Genomic DNA, 24,795 nt, shown 5'->3' with positions numbered 1-24,795 from the left:
TGGGCAAGTCACACTCTCTCAGCCTCAGAACCACCTTATGAATAAAGCATGCCAAGAAAACCCCATGACAGGGTTTCCATAAGTCGAAAATGAGTGGAAGGGACACACCACACCTCAGACAGCTCCTTTATACTAAACACCACTACTACAAACTCATTTTTTCTATTGGGGATACCAGGGGATAGATTGATGACCTTCTCTGCATACAAAGCACACATTCTGCCAGAGAGCTAGAGTCCCTCATGTATTTTAAGAAGCGACATTTACATAACCGGTACAATATTATCAGTAAGTATCCTTAAATGTTGTGATCTTCAGGCTCACAGCCTTGGCATTATTAGGGCCATAGTTTTCTCCTTCTTACAGCAGGGCCAGCCCTACCGTGGGGCAGATGCAGATGCCATACGGAGGTGATGGCATCTGCATCATCTGATGATGATGATGACAGGTCTTTGACTTATAATTGGTGGTCCAGAGGATGGACCGAACTTTTTTCTGTTGCTCCAGAGAATACAACATGAACCAGGGGTTTAAAATTTCAAGATAAGAGATTCCACTTAAATACTTCGAATAACGTTTTGACTGTAAGAACTGTCAGTTGAACCGACTGCCTTGGAAAGTAGCGAATTTGCCATTTTCTGACGTCTTTAAACAGAGGTTGGATGCGCCTCTTTTGGGATGCCTTAGGCCTGTTACAGACTGCCAAAATAAAGCTGCTTCGGGTCTCTTTGGAGATATGCTATTTAAATGATACATGGGTCCTAAGAATCCGGAAGCTGCACCAAAGCTGCACTCCAGCGCTTAGGAATGGAGTGTGGCTTTGGCGCGAGCATCCTAAGAATCCAGAAGCTGCACCAAAGCTGCCCTCCAGCGCTTAGGAATGGAGTGTAGCTTTGGCGCGAGCATCCTAAGAATCCAGAAGCTGCACCAAAGCTGCCCTCCAGCGCTTAGGAATGGAGTGTAGCTTTGGCGCGAGCATCCTAAGAATCCAGAAGCTGCACCAAAGCTGCCCTCCAGTGCTTAGGAATGGAGTGTGGCTTTGGCGCGAGCATCCTAAGAATCCAGAAGCTGCACCAAAGCTGCACTCCAGCGCTTAGGAATGGAGTGTAGCTTTGGCGCGAGCATCCTAAGAATCCAGAAGCTGCACCAAAGCTGCACTCCAGCGCTTAGGAATGGAGTGTAGCTTTGGCGCGAGCATCCTAAGAATCCAGAAGCTGCACCAAAGCTGCCCTCCAGTGCTTAGGAATGGAGTGTGGCTTTGGCGCGAGCATCCTAAGAATCCAGAAGCTGCACCAAAGCTGCACTCCAGCGCTTAGGAATGGAGTGTAGCTTTGGCGCGAGCATCCTAAGAATCCAGAAGCTGCACCAAAGCTGCACTCCAGCGCTTAGGAATGGAGTGTGGCTTTGGCGCGAGCATCCTAAGAATCCAGAAGCTGCACCAAAGCTGCACTCCAGCGCTTAGGAATGGAGTGTGGCTTTGGCGCGAGCATCCTAAGAATCCAGAAGCTGCACCAAAGCTGCCCTCCAGTGCTTAGGAATGGAGTGTGGCTTTGGCGCGAGCATCCTAAGAATCCAGAAGCTGCACCAAAGCTGCACTCCAGCGCTTAGGAATGGAGTGTAGCTTTGGCGCGAGCATCCTAAGAATCCAGAAGCTGCACCAAAGCTGCACTCCAGCGCTTAGGAATGGATTGTGGCTTTGGCGCGAGCATCCTAAGAATCCAGAAGCTGCACCAAAGCTGCCCTCCAGTGCTTAGGAATGGAGTGTGGCTTTGGCGCGAGCATCCTAAGAATCCAGAAGCTGCACCAAAGCTGCCCTCCAGTGCTTAGGAATGGAGTGTGGCTTTGGCGCGAGCATCCTAAGAATCCAGAAGCTGCACCAAAGCTGCACTCCAGCGCTTAGGAATGGAGTGTAGCTTTGGCGCGAGCATCCTAAGAATCCAGAAGCTGCACCAAAGCTGCACTCCAGCGCTTAGGAATGGAGTGTAGCTTTGGCGCGAGCATCCTAAGAATCCAGAAGCTGCACCAAAGCTGCCCTCCAGTGCTTAGGAATGGAGTGTGGCTTTGGCGCGACCTCCGGACTCTTAGGACCCATGCATCATTTAAAGAGCATACCTCCAAAGAGACCCGAAGCAGCTTTATTTTGGCAGTCTTTAACAGGCCTTAGTTGTGTGTCCTGCATTGGTTAGGCTAGATGTCTTGCAGTGTCTTCCAACTCTGTGATGCTATGATTCTAAGACCTGGGCATTTGAGGTACACATTTTCAAGATTTCGATACAACAGCTACAGATGACATTGTTTTGTTGCTACTGTCATAGTGTTATTTCAATTATCTGGAAACAAAATAGAGATTATAAATATTGATGAGGCAATTACCTTCAAGTTTGCACTGGTTAGCAGGAACGCCTTAGGAATCGCCTTGGCAAGATGCCCACTTTCCACTTGTGGGTTGCGTTGTGTTCAATCTGGAGCGTGAAAGCCCATCCTCTGGAGAGAAGCTCACTAAGAGAGGAGGAAAAGAAGACACATTTCAGACCGCAGGGCGCTCACAAAGGATCAAGCAAAGGCCTGAGCAATCCAATGGGAATTTCATCTGGGTAAAACTGCTTCTGGCTGTATAGCCCCTGTTATCGTTCAAAGATTTATGTCATATTACTAGAACCTGTGGTCAGCCAGAGAACGGTGGCTTATTAAAAATAAATGAAGTATTGCCAATGCTATTATTACTGTTGTCGTCACTGCTGTCATCATGCCATCGACAAAAATGGCACAGTATATGGGTGACTGAGATAGCGACACCTTTGCTTTCCGACAGTTCAGTGTACAAATCTACCTTGGGAGCATTTCAGGAGGAAAAGTATTAAATCTAGCCTTGGTAAAAAGGCCTGGAAAGGCCCTTGTCTGGAAAATATTGTGTATAAAATAACTTTCAGGCTCTATGTACAAGATGTGTATGAAACATAGGCCTGTTACAGACTGCCAAAATAAAGCTGCTTCGGGTCTCTTTGGAGGTATGCTGTTTAAATGATGCATGCGTCCTAAGAATCCAGAAGCTGCACCAAAGCTGCACTCCAGTGCTTAGGAATGGAGTGTGGCTTTGGCACGACCTCCGGACTCTTAGGACCCATGCATCATTTAAATAGCATACCTCCAAAGAGACCCCAAGCAGCTTTATTTTGGCAGTCTGTAACAGGCCATAAATGAATTTTGTGTTTAGACTTGGGCCCCATCTCCAAAACATCTCCTTATGTACATGCATGCAAACGCAGGCGTTCCAAATTCCAGAAAAACTCAAAACCCAAAATGCTTTGGGTCCCAAGCATTTCGGATAAGAGAGACGCAACTTGTATGTGCAAAATCATATCTGCACAATGATTTTTAAACGGAAGTGCACCTTACTAAAAGTTGGATCGGAGTGTCCAAACAGAGCTACTGAAATCGGCTATAGCCGAGAGAATAAAATGTCATCAAGATATTTTACCATTCGACCGGAGTCATCTTTCTCACACGTGAGTTGTCTCTTTCACCTCATAGAGGTAATAGGAAAAGTAAGCTGCTGCAAGATGTCAAAAAGGATGTGCAAGCTTTGATGCTCCAGAAGAGTTCTGTGTAGCTCCAAAGCCTACGCATTCTCCTCTCTTGGGCCTGTTACAGACAGCCAAAATAAAGCTGCTTCAAGTCACTTTGGAGGTATGGTATTTCAATGATGCATGAGTCCTAACAGTCTGGAAGCTTCACCAAAGCTGCACTCCAGTCCTTAGGACTGGAGCGTGGCTTTGGTGCGGCCTTTGGATTCTTAGGACGCATGTATCATTGAAATACCATACCTCCAAAGTGACTCGAAGCAGCTTTATTTTGGCCTGTCTGTAACAGGCCTTACTGAACAACATCAAGTCACTAAAAAGAGAGAACTGTATCTGAAGTGCAATGCTGGAACCCCTGCATTCTGCATTTCTCCAAGGAAGAAGAGGTCATTGACTAAGCCATATGCAAATAGGAGGCAGAGGGGATTAAAAAGGGATGGAATTACACCAGCTGTCTGGAAAGGAACCATTAATTAAAGGGGCAGTTGCCGTTGCGTGTCTGAATTAACGCTCGGAAGACAACAGAAGGGCTACGCCTAAGACACGGTCCCCCTTCCGCATGTTTGCATTTCTCAAAAGGGACTTCGGCCAAATTTTTCGGCTGCTGCACAGATCCGGATAAGAGAGGAGGAATACTAACACTGATATGTCTTTATTTTCTAACACTCATATCAAGTGGCAATTGTTTTCAACCCGGACGGCAGGGATGCTAACCTTTCCTGGCACCGGAAGGGAAACGAGACATGAAGCCCACAGCCCATAACAGGTTTGCCAATCCAGACGCGGTCCAATAAAAGCCATCAAAATGACTATATCTGCACAGCCGATACAACCATACGCCACTTATCTAACCTGCCAGGAGAAAGGCCAGAGGCAAACAACCTGCAGCAATGGTAACAGTTCTTATTCCTAATAGCAACAATAGCAGTGATCAAGGCCATCCCATGAAAGTATGCTACCTGAGTCAAAGCATAAGGTGGTATCCCTCCCATGTCATGTGCAAAAGCCAAAACCATATGGATCTGCCACCAACATAAGCTGTGGGACAGAAGCTCTCACTGTTTCTGAAAGCAGTAAACTGGCACAGCATGTTGAAGCCAAGCCATGTATTGAACTTAGGTTATATACCATCTATAATTTCAGATGCAAACTAGGATGCATGTGCAAAACCTCATTATGTCACATCTGTTGTTGTGTGCCTTCAAGTCGTTTCCAACTTATGGCAATGCTGAGGTTAACCTATCATGGGGTTTTCTTGGCAAGATTTGTTCAGAAAGGGTTTGCTATTGCCTTCCTCTAGGGCTGAGAGTATGTGACTTATCCAATGAGTGTCCATGGTCAAATGAGTGTCCAATGACTATGGCCTGTTACAGACTGCCAAAATAAAGCTGCTTCGGGTCTCTTTGGAGGTATGCTGTTTAAATGATGCATGCACCCTAAGAATCCGGAAGCTGCACCAAAGCTGCACTCAAGTGCTTAGGAATGGAGTGTGGCTTTGGCGCAAGCATCCTAAGAATCCAGAAGCTGCACCAAAGCTGCACTCCAGCGCTTAGGAATGGAGTGTGGCTTTGGCACGAGCGTCCTAAGAATCCAGAAGCTGCACCAAAGCTGCACTCCAGTGCTTAGGAATGGAGTGTGGCTTTGGCGCGAGCATCCTAAGAATCCAGAAGCTGCACCAAAGCTGCACTCCAGTGCTTAGGAATGGAGTGTGGCTTTGGCGCGACCTCCGGAGTCTTAGGACCCATGCATCATTTAAATAGCATACCTCCAAAGAGACCCCAAGCAGCTTTATTTTGGCAGTCTGGAACAGGCCTATGAGTGTCCATGGTCAAATGAGTGTCCAATGAGTATCCAATGACAAATGAGAATTTGAACCCTGGTCTCCAAAGTCCAAGTCAATGCTCAAACCATTATACCATTCTGGCTCTCTACTCAAATACAGAACACTTCTAGTCCAAGGGTTTTGGAGAAGTGAGACTCCACCTGTATAAACAATGTGCCCTGTTTTTTAAATGCTATAGGCTTTATTTTGTGAGCTGCCTTGGATCTCTTCTTTGGAAGAAAGGCAGCATAAAAATGAAATAAATGATTAATAATAATAATAATAATAATAATAATAATAATAATAATAGGCTGCCTTGGAGCCTGCATAGGCCAGAGGCTGGGAGATCCTAGGTCTTGGGCTCTAAAAAGCAACTTTTCCAAACTCTGACAACATGCCAATTGCAAAGGAGTGGTAGAGCAAGAGGTATGGAGCTCCAAAGGTTCCTCACCCCAACACAGACCATGCTGTTTCCAAACTTTGGTCCTCCAGATGTTTTGGACTTCAGCTCCCAGAATTCCTGGCTGTTGGTCAAACTGGTTGGGGTTTCTGGGAGTTGCAATCCAAAACATCTGGGAGACCAAAGCTTGAGAATCACTAGATTAGACTGTTTTGGTTTTTTAACTCACCAGGCAATGCCAAGTGCAGAAGGAACAAGTCTTGTGTGCGGCTGAGTACAGACCTACCTTCTCTGATCACACCTGGCTGAACACAACACACATAACAAGGGCGACAACCACCTCTTCTCCAGTGTGTACCAGGGAAGCGAAACAAGGCAGCTGCTAGGAGACCATTGTGAGGAAAGAGAATTGTGCCAGGTCACCTTGATCCGTTCAGCCACTGACAGCCAAAGCCAAAGAAAGGTTCGGTCACTAATATCTCCTTCTTCTTTTTAGCCAAGTTCTATTTTAGATATGTTTCCTTGCTTGTTATTATTTATTATTAATAACAAACAGGGGTGTATTTACTGTGGACACGGTATCCCCCGAGGTTTGGTTCCAGGACCCTCCGCAGATACCAAAATCCGTGGATGCTTAAACTGCATCAGCGTCGGCACTTAACCAAAGCTGATCAAGAATATTGAATTTGTGAAAGAACTTGATGTGGGACGATATTTTTATGGTGCTTTTTGAATATAGCACCCGAAACCACACTAAAAACAGCTGGGTAAAGGTTTTCCTTTGGCATGAAATGTTTAGTCGTAACCAATAGTGTAAAAAAGTTTGTTTTAGGTTGCATGTGTACAGCTGAAATAATGGAGTTTGAGATTGATTTAACCGCCATGACTCAATGCTATGGGATTCTGGGATCTGTAGTTTCGCGAGCTATTATAGGCCTGTTACAGACAGGCCAAAATAAAGCTGCTTCGAGTCACTTTGGAGGTATGGTATTTCAATGATGCATGCATCCTAAGAGGCCAAAAGGCACACCAAAGCCATGCGCCAGTTCTAAGGACTGGAGTGCAGCTTTGGTGCGGCTTTTGGACTCTTAGGACGCATGCATCATTGAAATACCATATCTCCAAAGTGACTCGAAGCAGCTTTATTTTGGCCTGTCTGTAACAGGCCATATATAGCCTTCTATGTCAGAGAGCTCTGGTGCCACAAGTGACAAATCCCATAGGATGGAGCCATGGCAAAGTAGTGTCAAACTGGATTACTTCTGCACTGCAGACACACCCTCAATTGCAAACCTGTGGCCTGTTACAGACTGCCAAAATAAAGCTGCTTCGGGTCTCTTTGGAGGTATGTTGTTTAAATGATGCATGCATCCTAAGAATCCGGAAGATGCACCAAAGCTGCACTCTAGTCCTTAGGGCTGGAGCATGGCTTTGGTGCGACCTCCAGACTCTTAGGACCCATGCATCATTTAAACAGCATACCTCCAAAGAGACCCGAAGCAGCTTTATTTTGGCAGTCTGTAACAGGCCTGTGTTATTAAAGAAGCCAGGGTTGCACAGGGAGACAAATTCACCATTGACCAAGAGCATGCCAGGCCTTGTCAGATGCAGAGTGAAGTGGAAGCAATCTGCAATGAGATTTCAATTCCCTTCGATGCTCAGCCACTCACATCTTTGCGCCGAGCCTCCTACCAGGCAGGACGGCAGGGCATCCAGCACCGAAGAAAGCCACAAGCTGTCAGGCGACCAAGCAATACCGACACATCCCCATCGTCCTGAAGGGTTGCAGGCTGACAAGGTTACCGTGGAACGGAATTGCTCAGGCGGCAGTCTCTATTTCCCCAGGATTAAAAACACAAAATCCATCATGCCAGCTGCTGACATGAATTATCTACTCATCCGCCCCAACAGCTGGTCCTGCCGAAGAAGGGCAGGCAGCTCAGGAGCAGAGCGTCTGAACCGGAAGGAGAGTCAAGGAGCGGATGTCCCTTATGCTCAGGGCTGTGCATGGCTGTGCCAGGAGAGTTATGTACTTATATGATTTATACCCCACCTTTCTCTCGAACAAGCCTCAATTGGCAGTATAAATCAAAACTGAATAGCAACGGCATTTATATTTCTATACAGTGGTACCCCGGGATACGAATTGATCGCGTTACGAAATTTCCGGGGTACGAAAAAGTTAGATTGGAAAAAACTGTTCCGGGTAACGAAAGATTTTTCGGGTTACGAAAATCATTTCGGCGTGAAATTCAAATCCGAAGCGCGGCTAGCGGCTTTCCAGCGCTAACGGAAAGCCTTTTCGGGTTGCAAAATGTATCGGGTTACGAACGGCGCCGCGGAACGAATTAATTTCGTAACCCGAGGTAGCACTGTACTGCTTCTAAGTGAACTCGGCAGTCTCTAAGCCAGTGGTTCTCAACCTTCCTAACACCACGACCCATTAATACAGTTCCTCATGTTGTGCTGACCCCCAACCAACGATCTCCTTTCCTAAGACCATTGACAACCTACGAAAGGATGGATGGCTGAGTCAACCTGGATCCCTTTCAGGGCTCGAACTCACAACCTTGCGGCTCCAGTATCGGCATTTAAACACTGCGCCATCAGGGCTCCTTATAGAACATGTAAAACTAGGCTTCCCAATCTTTGGTCCTGCAGATGTTTTGGACTTCAGCTCCCAGAATTCCTGTTGGCCAAACTAGCTGGGACTGGTCGGAGTTGAAGTTCAAAACACCTGGAGGACCAAACTGGCCTTCGACTGAAACAGGATTGTTTGGCATGGTCCTTCCAAAATGGGACACTTGGAGCATGTGTGTGTGGTGTGTGCCTTCAAGTCATTTCCAACTTATGGACCCTAAGGTGAACCTACCATGGGGTTTTCTTGGCAAGATTTGTCCAGAGGAGGTTTGCCATTGCCTTCCCCTGAGGATGAGAGAACGTGACTTGCCCAAAGTCACCCAATGGGTTTCATGGCCAAGCTGGAAATCGAACCCTGGTCTCCAGAGTCCTAGTCCAACATGCTGGCTCAGTTGGGGGATATGACACAACAAACATTTGGAAAACAGAACACAGTCTAACTGAATACAAATATATAGTTAGTCTGTAGAATCCATATGTAGAGAGATCTTGTAGCACCTCTGAGACTCAATGAAAGAAAGAAGTTGGCCACATAAGCTTTCATAGACAGTCTAACTTAGGAACAGTCCTAACATTTGGGACTACAGGAGGTTGGATGAAGGAAACATACATACATACATACATACATACTCATCCCTCCATATTTGCAGCTTTGATATTTGCAATTTTGATTAATATGTTCTCTCTAGGAATATCTAGGGCCTCCACTGCAACTCTAGGGTCAACTTTAACTAAAGGTTGCACTGAAAGACCTAGAGATTCCTAGAGAGAATACTCTACTAGGCCTTTGTAGCTCCTCCAGCGCAGTTCTATGGTCAGTGTCTATCCGACGTTGAGTATAGAGTTGCGCTGGAGGACATAGAGATTCCTAGAGAGAATACTCTACTAGGCCTTTGTAGCTCCTCCAGCGCAGTTCGATGGTCAGTGTCTGTCCGACGTTGAGTATAGAGTTGCGCTGGAGGACATAGAGATTCCTAGAGAGAATACTCTACTAGGCCTTTGTAGCTCCTCCAGCGCAGTTCGATGGTCAGTGTCTGACGGACGTTGACGACAGAGTTGCGCTGGAGGACCTAGAGCTTCCTAGAGAGAATACTCTACTAGGCCTTTGTAGCTCCTCCAGCGCAGTTCGATGGTCAGTGTCTTGACGGACGTTGACGACAGAGTTGCGCTGGAGGACCTAGAGATTCCTAGAGAGAATACTCTACTAGGCCTTTGTAGCTCCTCCAGCACAGTTCTATGGTCAGTGTCTGTCCGACCTTGACTACAGAGCTGCGCTGGGGGACATAGAGATTTCCTGAAAGGTGTCCACTCAGGTAAAAATGTGGTGTTTTTGTTATCTGCGTTTTTCCCATATTCACGGGGCAGGGGTCTTGTGCCCCTAACCCTAGCCAACATGGAGGGACAAGTGTATATATGACTTCTAGCCAATGTGAAACCTAAGGCTTTGGCCAACCAGAGTCTGAGAAAACTTTGCAAACACTCTCTACAGAGAGCAAGAACAGTTTCACATGAGGAGTGCCAAACATTTGCATCTGAATAAGCAAACCCTCTGCAATGCAAGATGCCTTCAGGTTTGCCCTCAGCTCAAGCACCTTGAGTGTGTTGTTAGGCGGCATGCAAGAACTTGTAGCTGCATAAATGAGGCCGCTCCTGTTCCACATGAAGTACAGAAGAATCCCACAAAGTGGCAGAGAGCAAGCCAACAGCGCAAACTCCTTCCACAGGATCTGACAGTAAACGCACGGAAAGAGTCCCTTCAATATATCTTTTGCATCATTTTGTGGCCCACGTTTTAAACATGTTGCCAGGAGAGCCAGCAATTAAGAGTTTATAAAATGCATACAAATACAAAATTGGACATAATAATAAAAACAAATACAGCCCGCCCTTGGCTTATGCAGGGTATCCGCTCCGGACCCTCCCACGTAAGCCAAATAGTGTGCATGCTCAAGCTCCATTCAAGTGAAATGACATCGACAAGGGTGTCGGGTAAGACCTCTTGGGGAAAACATTAAATAGTTGGGATAACGCCACTGACATGTGAAAGGGATCTAGGAGTCCAAGTAGACTACAAGTTGAACATGAGTCAACAGTGCGATGCAGCAGCTAAACAGGCCAATGCGATTTTAGGCTGCATCAATAGAAGTATAGTGTCTAGATCAAGGGGAGTAATAGTGCTACTCTATTCTGCTCTGGTCAGGCCCCACCCGGAATATTGTGTCCAGTTCTGGGCACCACAATTCAAAAAGGATGTTGAGAAACTTGAGCGTGTCCAAAGGAGGGCGATCAAAATGGTGAAGGGTCTGGAAACCATGTCCTATGAAGAACAACTTAGGGAGCTGGGGATGTTTAGCCTGGAGAAGAGAAGAGGTGATATGATAGCCCTGTTTAAATACTTGAAGGGATGTCATATTGAGGAGGGAGCAAGCTTGTTTTCTGCTGCTCCAGAGACTAGGACCCGGAGCAATGGACGCAAGCTCCAGGAAAAGAGATTCCAGCTCAACATTAGGAGGAACTTCCTGACAGTAAGGGCTGTTCGACAGTGGAACAAACTCCCTCGGAGTGTAGTGGAGTCTCCCTCCTTAGAGGTCTTTAAACAGAGGCTGGATGGACATCTGTAGAGGATGTTTTGATGGAGAGTTCCTGCATGGCAGAATGGGGTTGGGCTGGATGGCCCTTGGGTTCTCTTCCAACTCTATGATTCTATGAAAGGTCTCCAGTCACCCTCTCTCCTGCCACTGCATGCCAAGACATCACCATTTTCTCCTTCTTCTTCTTCTTCTATTACAGTCAGCCCGCCCCATACATGGGCTTCCCATATGTGGGCTTGAGGTGCTAGAAGATCTCTTTACCTATCTATCTATCTATCTATCTATCTATCTATCTATCTATCTATCTATCTATCATCATCACCACCTTCCCTCCTGTTACCCTCTGTACCCATACCAGCTCACAAAACCATGCAGGGGGCCCCCAAGGATACAATAAAGAGTAAACATACAACATTACCAAAGAATAAAATGTCATTTAACAGCATTGTGGCAATCCAGCAAACCCGTAACATACCCATAGGTAAAAATGACTCACATATCTACTGGCAGAGAAGAAATGTTAGCTCCTGTGGGCCATCGTCCGCTTCCTCGCTTCTTTCCCAGGAGGCTGGTAAATTCTGTAGCAAAGATTTGGTCTGTGAGCTATCTATGCCAGCCTTACACAAAGTTATATAAGGAACTGTCCTGCCCTTCTTTGACAACAACTGCCATCCTACCATGTGAAAATACTTCTGCTCCTTCTTTAACTAAAGAGACTCTTCCCTTTTGTGCACCTATGTGATGAAGACCATTGTTTTGACAGTCTTAGAAACTCGCCAACAAAGGTCTTGCTGTTCCCCAAGACGTTTCTGCCACCTAAAGATAGCGTCGTTCTATACCCAGAAGCCAACCAGATTGTGGCAAGTTGAATCTTTCTTATTGCCCACCAGCATCTGACACTATTGGTGGGGAAAGGGCCTGGGAGAGTTACTTTATTGGACTACAAGTCCCACAATCCCTTGGCCAGCATGGCCAGTGGCTCAAACCATACCATCCAAAGACATCCGATGCCAGGATGGTACTACATAAACATATTTAGTATGTAGACTTGGATTCCATGCGTGTGTAACACGTATATGAAACACAAACATAGGCCTGTTACAGACTGCCAAAATAAAGCTGCTTGGGGTCTCTTTGGAGGTATGCTGTTTAAATGATGCATGCATCCTAAGAATCCAGAAGCTGCACCAAAGCTGCACTCCGGTGCTTAGGAATGGAGTGTGGCTTTGGCGCGAGCATCCTAAGAATCCAGAAGCTGCACCAAAGCTGCACTCCAGCGCTTAGGAATGGAGTGTGGCTTTGGCGCGAGCATCCTAAGAATCCAGAAGCTGCACCAAAGCTGCACTCCAGCGCTTAGGAATGGAGTGTGGCTTTGGCGCGAGCATCCTAAGAATCCAGAAGCTGCACCAAAGCTGCACTCCAGCGCTTAGGAATGGAGTGTGGCTTTGGCGCGAGCGTCCTAAGAATCCAGAAGCTGCACCAAAGCTGCACTCCAGCGCTTAGGAATGGAGTGTGGCTTTGGCGCGAGCATCCTAAGAATCCAGAAGCTGCACCAAAGCTGCACTCCAGCGCTTAGGAATGGAGTGTGGCTTTGGCGCGAGCATCCTAAGAATCCAGAAGCTGCACCAAAGCTGCACTCCAGCGCTTAGGAATGGAGTGTGGCTTTGGCGCAAGCGTCCTAAGAATCCAGAAGCTGCACCAAAGCTGCACTCCAGCGCTTAGGAATGGAGTGTGGCTTTGGCGCGAGCATCCTAAGAATCCAGAAGCTGCACCAAAGCTGCACTCCAGCGCTTAGGAATGGAGTGTGGCTTTGGCGCGAGCATCCTAAGAATCCAGAAGCTGCACCAAAGCTGCACTCCAGCGCTTAGGAATGGAGTGTGGCTTTGGCGCAAGCGTCCTAAGAATCCGGAAGCTGCACCAAAGCTGCTCTCCAGTGCTTAGGAATGGAGTGTGGCTTTGGCGCGACCTCCGGACTCTTAGGACCCATGCATCATTTAAATAGCATACCTCCAAAGAGACCCCAAGCAGCTTTATTTTGGCAGTCTGTAACAGGCCATAGTCTGTAGACCTGGGTCCCATGTGTGTATAAAACATATATGAAACATAACCATTTTTAGTGTGTAGACCTGGGTCCCATGAGTGTATAAAATGTGTATGAAACATAACCATATTAATGTGCAGATGTGGGTCCCATATGTGTATAAAATGTATATGAAACAGAAACATATTTAGTGTGTAGACCTGAGTCCCATCTACAGGCATTCCAAAATCTATACCTATATTCAAAATCCAAAACTCCTCTGGTCCCAGGCATTTCAGACCTGGGCTTTTATTGCCTGTCATTTAACCAGCCTTTGGATTGTCCAAACAAGCCCTCTGTAACATCACCCCAATCTCCTTCTCAGCCCCCCCCCCAAAAAAAAACAGCCTATCCCCCAAATCCTTCAGTCGCCACAAACCATAAAACCCTCGCTCCCATTTCTTATGATAACCTAACTGAACTCAACATTAAGATCTTGGAAAACATTTGCGCGGGAGGGAAGAGAGAGTTAATAATTCCCTCCCCAAGCTAAGCCAGGAAACTCATGATCGGTATTTGCTTTAGAGGCGGAGGAAGAAGCCCTGTTGTGGTGATGACAACCTGGTAACTGAAGGAACACCTTTTAATTTATTTGGGATTTAGGGTATTACCTCTCAGGCCTGTGCGACAAGGATCAGACCAGAAGAGCCATGCGGCGGAAACGTTGCACATACCCAAGAGCAGCAGTTACCAAAACATTCAAATGTAGCCTTGGAGAAAGGACGGCCTGTGCGTTTGCTCAGATTCACAAGGGGATATAAAATGTCCCAATTTCCCATGCAATCCACATCGCTCCCTAAATTGGTTTCTTTTCTGAATCTTGTCGGCTCTGTCTTTTGTCTCCCGCAGTATTTTCGCACCCGATTTGAATGGTTTGCCTCTACCTCTCCACCCATACGCTTAACTGAGAAACCATTTATCAGTTCCATTTATAATCTTCCCTCCAGAGACTTCAAAGCTTGTTTTCTGCTGCTCCAGAGAACAGGACCCAAAACAATGGATGCAAGCTACAGGAAAGGAGATTCCACCTGAACATTAGGAGGAACTTCCTTAGAGTAAGGGCTGTTCGACAGTGGAATGCATTCCCTCGGAGGGTGATGGAGTCTCCTTCCTTGGAGGTCTTTAAACGGAGGCTGGATGGCCATCTGTCAGGGATGCTTTGATTTGGATTTCCTGCATGGCAGAATGGGGTTGGACTGGATGGCCCTTGGGGTCTCTTCCAACTCTACGATTCTATGATTCTATGATTCAAGGCATAGCTCTCCTCCGCCCCATTTCATCCTCACGACAGTCTTGTGAAGCAGGTTGGGGTCCCAAAGAACATGCAGCTCAATGAGCTAGAACTAGGGGTTAGCAGTGCCCTCCGATAAGAACGCAATCCTAAAGTGCAAAAATAACAGCAAACTAATAGCACTTCTCCCATATTCCTGGACCCCAAAAGGATGCACACATATATATGCATGGTGCAGTGGCTTGAACACTCGACTATGACTCCGGAGACCAGCGTTCGAATTCCCGCTCAGCTATGGAAGCCCACAGGTGACCTCAGGCATGTCACACTCTCTCAGCCTCAGAGGAAGGTAAAGGCAACCACTCACTGAACAAATCTTGCCAAAGAAAACCCTGCAATAGGTTTGCCTTAGGGTCACCATAAGTCTGAAATGACTTAAAGGCACAAAACAACAATGTGAGGGCTTCTACTTGACCCACCTTTGCCAGCGACGTGAGGAATTTTATGACGGCATCAAATGTGGGGTTTTCTTGGCAGGTTTAGTTCAGAGGAGATTGGCATTTACCTTCCCCTGAAGCTGAGAGACTGTGACTTGCTCCTAGGTCACCCAATAGGTTTCATGGATGAGCTGGGAATCGAACCCTGGTCTCCGGTCATAGTCCAACACTCATACCAGCATCCCAAGCTGGCTCCAGCATCATACTGTTTAGCTATACTGAGGCCTGTTACAGACTGCCAAAATAAAGCTGCTTGGGGTCTCTTTGGAGGTATGCTATTTAGATGATGCATGGGTCCTAAGAGTCCGGAGGTCGCGCCAAAGCCACACTCCATTCCTAAGCACTGGAGTGCAGCTTTGGTGCAGCTTCCGGATTCTTAGGATGCATGCATCATTTAAACAGCATGCCTCCAAAGAGACCCAAAGCAGCTTTATTTTGGCAGTCTGTAACAGGCCTGAGAAAGTATTAAAAGGGCCGCTGTACCTACCAAACGCCACGAATCCCATTATTTTAAAATCAAAAAAGCGTGTTCAGCCTGCGCTGATCATATGAGGATAGTTGCTGTGGGTATTTCAATAAAACAAAACAGAGAGACAAACACATGCTCTAAGCATTGGCTACTTTCTGGGAATTTAATTTGGCAACCGAGTGCCAAGTTCATCTCAGGACAGGGCTTTAAACCTTGGGGGAAATCCCTTCCCATCTTACCCGCCCCGCAACATTTGAAATGTTGATCAAATGTCTAGTTTCAAAAGATAAGGGGTGGAGTGGGGAGGAGAGCCAGATCTCCCTTAAGTCCCATGCTATTGCTCCCCATTAAGTCCCATGCTATTGCTCCCCATTAAGTCCCATGCTATTGCTCCCCATTAAGTCCCATGCTATTGCTCCCCATTAAGTCCCATGCTATTGCTCCCCATTAAGTCCCATGCTATTGCTCCCCATTAAGTCCCATGCTATTGCTCCCCATTAAGTCCCATGCTATTGCTTAAAATGCTATATCCCTGTGGTTTCTTCTGTTGATAAGCAAAGACCTATTCAGGCAGGCATTTACCAGTTGCTGAAAGTGTGAGCTTTCCTTTCAATGGGCATGTGCTTTTCAACTGCTCTGTTTTAATACTGTAACTTTAAATAATAATAATAATAATAATAATTGTATTATTATTATATCACAGCACAACATAGGGCCTGAACAGACAGGCCAAAATAAAGCTGCTTCGGGTCACTTTGGAGGTATACTGTTTAAATGCTGCATGCGTCCTAAGAGGCCAGAAGCCACGCCAAAACCACGCTCCAGTCCTAAAGACTACAGCATAGCTTTGGCGCAGCTTCTGGCCTCTTAGGACACATGCATCATTTAAACAGCAAACCTCCAAAGTGACCCGAAGCAGCTTTATTTTGGCCTGTCTGTATGAGCCCTATATGACACACGCATCTTAAAAAGCCAGAAGCTATGCCAAAGCTGCGCTCCAGTTCTCAGGATCGGAGCATGGCTTTGGTGCAGCTTCCAGCCTCTTAGGAAGCATGCAGCATTTAAACAGCATACCTCCAAAGTGACCCGAAGCAGCTTTATTTTGTCCTGTCTGTTCGGGCCCATAGTTAAAACACAGTCGTTACATAAAATACACATATTCAGCTGCATCTCTATGCAATATTTATGTTACAATACATAGGGCGGCAATTAAATATAAAATTCATGTTTAAAACTCACAATTTTGGCTTCCTTGCATTCTGGATTTGGGGAGACAATGGAACGTCATCACTAAATATATACATTTTTAAACCCCAAAGATCTTGAGGAGAATGCCTTGATCTCAGCAACGGTTTAGATTTTGTTTTATGGCCTCTGGGGAAGTCTTCCAGTCTCGCCTCCTCCATAAATGGATGTAAGTGACCTTAAAGCAAGATGCTGGCTAGGTTAACATGTCACAATAACCCAATTTTTATTTTCATAGAGAGATCTTGCAGCACCTTTGAAATGGACTGAAAGAAAGGAATGGGCAGCGTGAGCTTTCCTAGACTTAAAAGTCTACTTCCTCAGAGCTGTATGCTTGGTGCTGGTCAGATATGTTTACAGTTATATGGTTTACTTAATGGGATATCCAAGCCTAGGAATCTGTTTCTCCCCTGGCAAGACAGAAAAATAATCCAGGGTTTGTGTCCCATTTATGGCCTGTTACAGACTGCCAAAATAAAGCTGCTTGGGGTCTCTTTAGAGGTATGCTGTTTAAATGATGCATGCACCCTAAGAATCCAGAAGCTGCACCAAAGCTGCACTCCAGCGCTTAGGAATGGAGTGTGGCTTTGGCGCGAGCGTCCTAAGAATCCAGAAGCTGCACCAAAGCTGCACTCCAGTGCTTAGGAATGGAGTGTGGCTTTGGCGCGAGCATCCTAAGAATCCAGAAGCTGCACCAAAGCTGCACTCCAGCGCTTAGGAATGGAGTGTGGCTTTGGCGCGAGCGTCCTAAGAATCCAGAAGCTGCACCAAAGCTGCACTCCAGCGCTTAGGAATGGAGTGTGGCTTTGGCGCGAGCGTCCTAAGAATCCAGAAGCTGCACCAAAGCTGCACTCCAGCGCTTAGGAATGGAGTGTGGCTTTGGCGCGAGCATCCTAAGAATCCAGAAGCTGCACCAAAGCTGCACTCCAGCGCTTAGGAATGGAGTGTGGCTTTGGCGCGAGCATCCTAAGAATCCAGAAGCTGCACCAAAGCTGCCCTCCGGTGCTTAGGAATGGAGTGTGGCTTTGGCGCGAGCATCCTAAGAATCCAGAAGCTGCACCAAAGCTGCACTCCAGTGCTTAGGAATGGAGTGTGGCTTTGGCGCGACCTACAGACTCTTAGGACCCATGCGTCATTTAAATAGCATACCTCCAAAGAGACCCGAAGCAGCTTTATTTTGGCAGTCTGTAACAGGCCTATGTCTGGTTTGTTGGGTTAGGTAAACCACGATGCTACACTCAAACAAAGTATAGAGAGGAAGCATGCTTCTTTCTCAAGAACTCAAGCCCACCATGACAACCACTATTTCTTGCCTTCGGTTTCCCCATGAGGAGGAGAATAATAATAATAATAATAATAATATAGCAAGAAGTAGTAGTAGTTGTTGTCCCAGTTCTGGGAAAAGAGCAGGCTGCAACTAAATATAATGATAATATAATAATAGACATAGCTTCTCCAGTTTTTGTAAGGATTACCAAACTGCGCAGCTTTCCCATCCCTTAAAAAGTGCTCTGCAAAGGTTTATTACCGTGCATTCGAAGAAAAAGAAGCAACGGAAACAAATTAGCAACCATTGGAAAGACAATCCGCCGGAGCGAAGGGAATTGGGGAAACTGGACCGGGAGAAGAAATAAGAACAAATGTAACCGCAGAGGTGGAAGTCGGACCTTAGACCAACAAATGCAATTCAAATATAAGACGCAAAAACTTAAAATCGGAAAGCACTCAAACCACAAAAACATTGGCCTGTTACAGACAGCCAAAATAAAGCTGCTTCGAGTCACAGTGGAGGTATGGTGTTTCAATGATGCATGCGTCCAGAAGTCGCACCAAAGCCACGCTCCAGCCCTAAGGACTGGAGCATGGCTTTTGTGTGGCTTCTGGACTCTTAGGACGCATGCATCATTGAAACACCATACCTTCACTGTGACTCGAAGCAGCTTTATTTTGGCTGTCTGTAACAGGCCATTGAATCTTTGGTCCCAAACGCACTGCAGAAATCATCCAATTTGAGACCGCTTTAACTGCCCTGGCTCAATCCTAGGGAATCCTGGAATGTGTGGCCCCAGAGCTCTCTGACAGTCTCACAAAACTACAGCTCCCAGAATTCCACAGCATTGAGCCAAGGAAGTTAAAGCGGTCTCAAAGTGGACTACTTCTGCAGTGTATTTTGGACCTTATAGGTAGTTCTAACGACAACGACGACAAGAAGAATTGGAGTAGAGGATGGCTAAGACACTGAGATTCCAGATGTTGTTTAGGGATGGTTCATCCCTCCACTGAAGTGCATTTCATCCATTTTGGGAGAAAGCGTTCTTAACAGTTGTCACTACAAACCAACATGACTTTGTTGGCCAGCACATCTTCATCAATTTAGGGCTAGTCTACACATAAGCATATTATGCTGCAAATTTCCCACATTGGCATCAATGCTTAACTGTCTTCGGTTTCCTGCGCAAATCCGCATCTATTCGCCTTCCCTCTGCCGAAAATACGCAGCCACGCAAATGCATTCAAAGCAGACAGACAGTGACGCTTTCCATAAGGTGTTAAAAAAACCCAGGTGTCTTTTTCTGGGCAGTTTGAGAAGTTTTCCACTCACCGTCCGCGTGCAAAAAGTCCGAATTCCTCCAAATGACATGTGGCCGGATGTCTATTCAGACAGAATTAAGAGTTCGATCAGCCCCCCATATCCACTGGGTTTTTTTATCCGTGGATTAAAGCATCCACGGTTTGAAAATGCATTTCAAATATACAAACTACAATAAGCAAACCTTGATTTTGTCATGTTATATAAGGGACACCGTTTTACTACGCCGTTGTATTTACTGGGACTCGAGGATCCATGGATTTTGGTATCCATGGGGGTCTGAGAACCAAACCCCAGCAGATACCAAGGGCCAACTGTATTTGAATTGTGTAGACAAACCTTCAGGTTGATAAACCAACTGCTATCTCACCTGGAGACAAAAGACCTTACATTATTAAAGGTCTTTTGGGGTGAGTCCAAATGATCATATTGGCCTGTTACAGACTGCCAAAATAAAGCTGCTTGGGGTCTCTTTGGAGGTATGCTGTTTAAATGATGCATGCACCCTAAGAATCCAGAAGCTGCACCAAAGCTGCACTCCAGCGCTTAGGAATGGAGTGTGGCTTTGGCGCAAGCATCCTAAGAATCCGGAAGCTGCACCAAAGCTGCACTCCAGCGCTTAGGAATGGAGTGTGGCTTTGGCGCGAGCATCCTAAGAATCCAGAAGCTGCACCAAAGCTGCACTCCAGCGCTTAGGAATGGAGTGTGGCTTTGGCGCGAGCATCCTAAGAATCCAGAAGCTGCACCAAAGCTGCACTCCAGTGCTTAGGAATGGAGTGTGGCTTTGGCGCGACCTCCAGACTCTTAGGACCCATGCATCATTTAAATAGCATACCTCCAAAGAGACCCGAAGCAGCTTTATTTTGGCAGTCTGTAACAGGCCTATGTCTGGTTTGTTGGGTTAGGTAAACCACGATGCTACACTCAAACAAAGTATAGAGAGGAAGCATGCTTCTTTCTCAAGAACTCAAGCCCACCATGACAAGCACTATTTCTTGCCTTCGGTTTCCCCATGAGGAGGAGAATAATAATAATAATAATAATAATAATATAGCAAGAAGTAGTAGTAGTTGTTGTCCCAGTTCTGGGAAAAGAGCAGGCTGCAACTAAATATAATGATAATATAATAATAGACATAGCTTCTCCAGTTTTTGTAAGGATTACCAAATTGCGCAGCTTTCCGATCCCTTAAAAAGTGCTCTGCAAAGGTTTATTACCGTGCATTTGAAGAAAAAGAAGCAACGGAAACAAATTAGCAACCATTGGAAAGACAATCCGCCGGAGCGAAGGGAATTGGGGAAACTGGACTGGGAGAAGAAATAAGAACAAATGTAACCGCAGAGGTGGAAGTCGGACCTTAGACCAACAAATGCAATTCAAACATAAGACGCCAAAACTTAAAATCGGAAAGCACTCAAACCACAAAAACATTGGCCTGTTACAGACAGCCAAAATAAAGCTGCTTCGAGTCACAGTGGAGGTATGGTGTTTCAATGATGCATGCATCCAGAAGTCGCACCAAAGCCATGCTCCAGCCCTAAGGACTGGAGCGTGGCTTTGGTGCGACTTCTGGACTCTTAGGACGCATGCATCATTGAAACACCATACCTTCACTGTGACTCGAAGCAGCTTTATTTTGGCTGTCTGTAACAGGCCATTGAATCTTTGGTCCCAAACGCACTGCCAGAAATCATCCAGTTTGAGACCGCTTTAACTGCCCTGGCTCAATCCTAGGGAATCCTGGAATGTGTGGCCCCAGAGCTCTCTGACAGTCTCACAAAACTACAGTTCCCAGAATCCCACAGCATTGAGCCAAGGAAGTTAAAGCGGTCTCAAAGTGGACTACTTCTGCAGTGTATTTTGGACCTTATAGGTAGTTCTAACGACAACGACAACAAGAAGAATTGGAGTAGAGGATGGCTAAGACACTGAGATTCCAGATGTTGTTTAGGGACGGTTCATCCCTCCACTGAAGTGCATTTCATCCATTTTGGGAGAAAGCGTTCTTAACAGTTGTCACTACAAACCAACATGACTTTGTTGGCCAGCACATCTTCATCAATTTAGGACTAGTCTACACATAAGCATATTATGCTGCAAATTTCCCACATTGGCATCAATGCTTAACTGTCTTCGGTTTCCTGCGCAAATCCGCATCTATTCGCCTTCCCTCTGCTGAAAATACGCAGCCACGCAAATGCATTCAAAGCAGACAGAGAGTGACGCTTTCCATAAGGTGTTAAAAAACCCAGGTGTCTTTTTCTGGGCAGTTTGAGAAGTTTTCCACTCACCGTACGCATGCAAAAAGTCCAAATTCCTCCAAATCACATGTGGCCGGATGTCTATTCAGACAGAATTAAGAGTTCGATCAGCCCCCCATATCCACTGGGTTTTTTTTATCCGTGGATTAAAGCATCCACGGTTTGAAAATGCATTTCAAATATACAAACTACAATAAGCAAACCTTGATTTTGCCATGTTATATAAGGGACACCGTTTTACTACGCCGTTGTATTTACTGGGACTCGAGGATCCATGGATTTTGGTATCCATGGGGGTCTGAGAACCAAACCCCAGCAGATACCAAGGGCCAACTGTATTTAAATTGTGTAGACAAACCTTCAGGTTGATAAACCAACTGCTATCTCACCTGGAGACAAAAGACCTTACATTATTAAAGGTCTTTTGGGGTGAGTCCAAATGATCATATTGGCCTGTTACAGACTGCCAAAATAAAGCTGCTTTGGGTCTCTTTGGAGGGATGCTGTTTAAATGATGCATGCACCCTAAGAATCCGGAAGCTGCACCAAAGCTGCACTCCAGTGCTTAGGAATGGAGTGTGGCTTTGGTGCGACCTCCGGACTCTTAGGACCCATGCATCATTTAAATAGCAGACCTCCAAAGAGACCCCAAGCAGCTTTGGTGCAGCATCCGGACTCTTAGGACCCATGCATCATTTAAACAGCATACCTCCAAAGAGACCCGAAGCAACTTTATTTTGGCAGTCTGTAACAGGCCATTGTTTTAGGCCTTAGCTGGGGCTGTTGGGAACTGCGGTTCCCAAAAACAGGAGCGTTGTGCAATTCTCACCACTGCTCTAAAATCTTTTGGCACCTGGAGAAGCATCTCCGCTTCTCTCCTTTTCACTTCCCTGGGTGCTTTATGCAAGGATGGGAATTCTGCAGCCCAGTGGATTGTGTTGGACTGCAACTTCCATTGTGAGAGAAGAATGCGGACAGTTGCAGTCTGTCAGCATTGGAAAGACTGCACCATCCCCAATGCATGCTGTAGGTCCCCACTTCTTTCAGGTGCCAAAATCAGACAAGGAAGTAGGCTACAAGAGAGAGGGCCTTTTCGGTGGTGGCACTCCATCTGCAGAAGGCTTCTCCCCTTGAAGACTTTACAGTCTTTTTGGGATTCAACTGCGCCCTTTAGAGCCTCCCAAGCATTTTAAGAAGGCCCTCTCTCTTATAGCCTCCTCCCAGATGCTGGCGAAACGTCAGGAATAAACTCCTCTAGAACATGGACGCAAAAACTATGGATGCCATGAAAGCCTTCCATTTCACATTTTAAGCAAACCAACGGAGGCTGCATCCACACTGCAGAAATAATCCAGGTTGACACCATTTTAACTGCCATGGCTCAATGCTATGATATTCTGGGGATTGCAGTTTTGTGACACGTTTACCTTTCTCCGTCAGACAGAGCTCTGGTGCCACGATTCCCAGGATTCGACAGCCTTGAGCTGTGACAGTTAAAGCGGTGTCAATTTGGATCGTTTCCGCAGCGTGGATGTAGCCTGAATTTACGGGATTCACCTATGTTTTGTCCCACCATTTTGGATCTGGGCACTCTTTCTCCTTACATCTGGTTTCCCTTCATAAGCTGCAATGGTTTTGAAAGGAATTATTTTGCTGCTGGTTTCCTCTCGGTTTAATTGCGGCGTCTCTCTAAGGCATTATTTCACTGTCTCACTGGCCTGTTACAGACAGCCAAAATAAAGCTGCTTCGAGTCACAGTGGAGGTATGGTGTTTCAATGATGCATGCGTCCTAAGAGTCCAGAAGTCGTACCAAAGCCACGCTCCAGCCCTAAGGACTGGAGTGCAGCTTTGGTGCAGCTTCCGGACTCTTAGGACGCATGCATCATTGAAACACCATACCTCCAAAGTGACTCGAAGCAGCTTTATTTTGGCTGTCTGTAACAGGCCACTGTCTCCATATTGCGTTTTTAATAGACTGAATGCACATCCTCCAGAAAACTCTGGGTTAATAGACAGTCCACAGGAGAAACTATTATTATTATTATTACTATTACAGTAGGCCCTCGCCTTGCGCGGGGATCCATTCCGGATCCCTCCGCGTAAGGCGAATTCCGCCTATGCTCAAGCCCCATTGTAAACAATGGGGCTTGTGCACGGCAGCACGGCGGTGTGCAGGGCGCAAGCGCCCGTGCAATTGAATGGGACGCGCCGCCCCTTCCGCTCCGCGTCTGCTCAAGCCACGTAAAGCGCGCCCGCGTATGGTGCCGACGCGCTGTATTATTACAAAAGATAATCAAGTAATAATTAAGCTATCACCAATAAAGCTATCACTGCTCTGTGGATTTTGGATGCTATTATAAAATAATCAACTACCAGAATCGTAGAGTTGGAAGAGCCCACAAGGGCCATCCAGTCCAACCCCATTCTGCCATGCAGGAACTCTCAATCAAAGCATCATTGACAGATGGCCATCCAGCCTTTGTTTAAAAACCTCCAAAGAAGGAGACCCAACCACACTCCGAGGAAGGAGTGTGTTCCACTGCCGAACAGCCCTTACTGTCAGGACGTTCCTCCTAATGCTGAGCTGGAATCTCTTTTCCTGTAGCTTGCATCCATTGTTCCGGGTCCTGTTCTCTGGAGCAGCAGAAAACAAGCTTGCTACCTCCTCAATGTGACACCCCTTCAAATATTTAAACAAGGCTATCGTATCACCTCTTAACCTTCTTTTCTTCTAAATATCTGGGCTGGGGGGTGGTGGTAGTATTTCTGAGTCTTTACATCTGAGGAAGCGGATTGCCACCTATGAAAGTTCAGGCTACATTAAACATTAAATGTCTTCAAGGTGCTGACAAAATTTCTTCCTCTTCCCCCCATAGAATCACAGAATTGGAAAAGGGCCATCCAGGGCCCTCCTTTCCTTTCCACTAAGGAGAAGCAACACATTTTGGGGAAAGTGAGAGGGTCAAAACTAATTTCCTCCTCCTCCTTCCAACAAGGATGACTTTTCAGGCCAATGCTATTTTAGGCTGCATCAATAGAAGTATAGTGTCTAGATCAAGAGAAGTAACAGTGCCACTGTATTCCGCTTTGGTCAGGCCCCACCTAGAATATTGTGTCCAGTTCTGGGCGCCACAGTTCAAAAAGGACATTGAGAAACTGGAGCGTGTCCAAAGGAGGGCGACAAAAATGGTGAAGGGTCTGGAGACCATGCCCTATGAGGAACGACTTAGGGAGCTGGGGATGTTTAGCCTGGAGAAAAGAAGGTTAAGAGGTGATATGATAGCCCTGTTTAAATATTTGAAAGGATGTCATATTGAGGAGGGAGCAAGCTTGTTTTCTGCTGCTCCAGAGAACAGGATCCGGAACAATGGATGCAAGCTACAGGAA

General features: G+C 46.3%; 1 protein-coding gene across 4 annotated transcripts in view; it reads right to left on the bottom strand.

Moving 5' to 3' along the window:
- Nucleotides 1–24,795, bottom strand: part of CUEDC1 (CUE domain containing 1) — a 79,570-nt gene that overhangs the window by 53,722 nt on the left and 1,053 nt on the right. For 3 of the 4 annotated variants that reach the window (XM_089494056.1, XM_089494058.1, XM_089494060.1), the window contains exons 2-3: nucleotides 11,531–11,612; nucleotides 2,374–2,499 (exon numbers count right to left, since the gene is read on the bottom strand). The gene's annotated coding sequence lies outside the window, so the exon portion shown is untranslated. The remainder of the gene's footprint in view (nucleotides 1–2,373; nucleotides 2,500–11,530; nucleotides 11,613–24,795) is intronic. The other variant, XM_089494059.1, reaches the window with a different exon arrangement.

This window comes from Sceloporus occidentalis, unplaced genomic scaffold (assembly GCF_023333645.1).
Source record: "Sceloporus occidentalis isolate IW3139 unplaced genomic scaffold, rSceOcc1.0.p SCAF_69, whole genome shotgun sequence".
NCBI lineage: Eukaryota > Metazoa > Chordata > Lepidosauria > Squamata > Phrynosomatidae > Sceloporus > Sceloporus occidentalis.
This window is presented reverse-complemented; position numbering and strand designations above follow the sequence as displayed.